The 2,680-nt window shown below is 37.6% G+C and overlaps 1 pseudogene; it reads right to left on the reverse strand.

The window, feature by feature from the left end:
- Positions 1 to 2,140: 2,140 nt before the first annotated feature.
- Positions 2,141 to 2,259, reverse strand: LOC120604342 (uncharacterized; annotated as a pseudogene).
- Between the last annotated feature and the right edge of the window lie 421 nt (positions 2,260 to 2,680).

The following is a 2,680-nucleotide window of genomic DNA, read 5'->3' on the forward strand; positions in this document are numbered from 1 at the left end:
TAGCATTCATTAAAGTATGGCCCAACAAATGAGCCAGAATTCAACAGTGTGTAACTGTTCTTGGAACAAACTTCAGCTAAAGACAGAGACTGTTGAGGCATGTCCAGATCCTTCATCTCCTACCTGCCAGTGTCCAGAGGGCTTCACAGAGAGCCTTGCTTCTGTTAATTTTGCTAACATATTTAGTGTTTGCCTCTGGCCCCTGAAGAACCCCGTTTCACTCTAGGGAATATAACCTGCCTTGGTTATCTGTTCTCATTAAGGGGGTTAAAGCCAGAACAGAGAAAAACAACCCACTCAATAAGACAGCAAGGCATCAGTGGGGTTCAGAAAACACTTTTAATCTTATGTTTGGGAAACACTATGCTTAATGAAAGGTAAAGGGGAATGCAAGTGATCATTATATGGCCCTGTTTAGAAAATAGAAAGTACATAATGATGGAAGACTTCAACAATGCTTAATTTACCTATCAAATCTCCTATCTCCAACTACCACCATCCTTTAAATGGATCCCAGAATAATTCCCTTAGTTCCAAATGAGAATTCCCATTTAAGGTTACCTTAGTAAGTATAATATGTTTGGGTACAGGTATAGACAAGCATAACTGGAACATAAAATTGTGTATGGGTGCAGATGAATCAAAGTTTGAAGAAACATAGAGGGGGTCTGATCATGCCAGATGTTGCATGGAAGGCCAAGGAGTTTGGACATTCATTTAATGGTAATTCCTGACTTGGCCAGGGGAAGTTGGTGGGCAGTGGTGAATACAACAAAGGAGATATTTGTTACCTGTTAATACCCTCCTCCCACTGACCCAGCACTACCACACCTGAAATCCCAATAACAATATCACAACAATAACAATATTAGTCATTAATCTTTACTGAGCACTTATTATTATTCCAGGATCTATTCTAAGCACATCATATAGATTATTTCTCATTCCTCCAGTTCAAGATATTACAAGTCCCTAGTAAAATACATAACTTATCTGGGGGTAAGATACTAATTCATTATCAACCACTAGCATCTAAATATTTACTAGATCATCATAGTAATAAAGGGTGGTATGCAGAGAAATAGCATGATGAAAAAGTTTTTAGAAGATTTATTTGACAGCTGTATAGAGAATCAATTAGGACTAGAAAGAATCTAGAACCCTGAAGATGAGTTAGGAGGCTGCTTCATACGAAATCCTATTGCCAAATAAAAACTTAAGTTGTAATTGATATATCCTATAAGTTTTATAAATTTGGAGATATATATATATGTGAATGTGTGTATGAAATATACGTATGTATGTATGTATGTATGCATGTATGTATGTATTACACACACTTTATTTATGTACATACTAGAAAACAAGCCCAGTTGGATGGGTCCTTTTAAGTATTAAATGCATAACTGTGGGTATACAAAGGGAGGCCCAGAATTAGTTTTAGATTCAATTAGTTTGGGCACTAGAGAGAAATGAATTGCTCTGCATAAGAAAAGTTGTAATATCTTTATATATCTCCTGAGAGGACAGGAGCATGAAGTAAAGAAAAGGAAAGAAACATGAAGAGAGAGCAAGGAGGCTAAGCAACATAGTGGGAGACTGGAGCTCGAGTTGCAGAAATAGCTGAGGATCTTAGAAAGACAATGATGGCTACCACTCCATTTGAAGTCCTGTGCACGTTTGTAATAAAAAAGAAAAATTCCTTCTCTCCATATCCCCAAGTTTCAGGAAATCTGCTACATCCACTTTCCTTCTGTGAGTGGGTTGTTGGGAAATTAAGGAGAGGGGCTGTGTTCTGAGTTTGAGTCAACATAATATAGAACAGAAACAACACATACAGCACCATAAGACCCTGAAATAAAACAGTCTCAGCAACAGCAAGTTTTCAGAGCTATGGGTGACTATAATAGCATTAGCACCTTAGAAATTCACAGCTTGCAGAGGGCTTTTTACTTTCCACAATCTCTGGGATAAAGGTTCCAGCCAACCTTATTTAGATTTTAAAAATTATGATGGTGAATCTAGCTGACATGTGAATGTGTACAGAATTTTTTTTTTTAGGCGAGGCAACTCTTAGTTAACCTCACAGATTGCAAGAACCTTGTTAGCTTACAATCCCTTATTTTTTTTTAATTTTTTACACCTACAGCACCTGGTCTTCCTAGGTGGTCTCCCATCCAAGTACTAACCAGGTCCAGTCCTGCTTAGCTTCTGAGATCAGACGGGATCGGGCTTCTTCGGGATAGCATGGCCATAGACCTAGTATTTTCTTGACGTGAAATGCAAAAGCAACAAGAATTAGAAAGTTTCTAACACAATTTGGTTGCCATAGGCCTCTGAGCTTTTCTTCTTTACTTTCTTTTCTTTTTTTTTTTCAGTGTTTTACCCCTCTCACTCAAAGCAGGAGATAAATTACACAAAGGGTGCAAAAATTCCAGCCTTAGGTAGATCATGCCTGCAATCTGCAATCTGTAAGTGAGCTTTATGAAGAAAGAAAACAGATCAAGGTAGACTATTGCAAGCCATATGCCAGTTTCAGACATTGAAGCTACAGCTGCACTATCAATTAGAACATTCTAATACCTGGTTATAAAGACTGACATTTTGGAAGTAATTATCAGATATTTTTAGGTAATTGTTGCTGCAGGAACACACAACCTGTGCATTTGGAAGATAGAAG

Source organism: Pteropus medius, unplaced genomic scaffold (assembly GCF_902729225.1).
Source record: "Pteropus medius unplaced genomic scaffold, Ma_sr-lr_union100, whole genome shotgun sequence".
NCBI lineage: Eukaryota > Metazoa > Chordata > Mammalia > Chiroptera > Pteropodidae > Pteropus > Pteropus medius.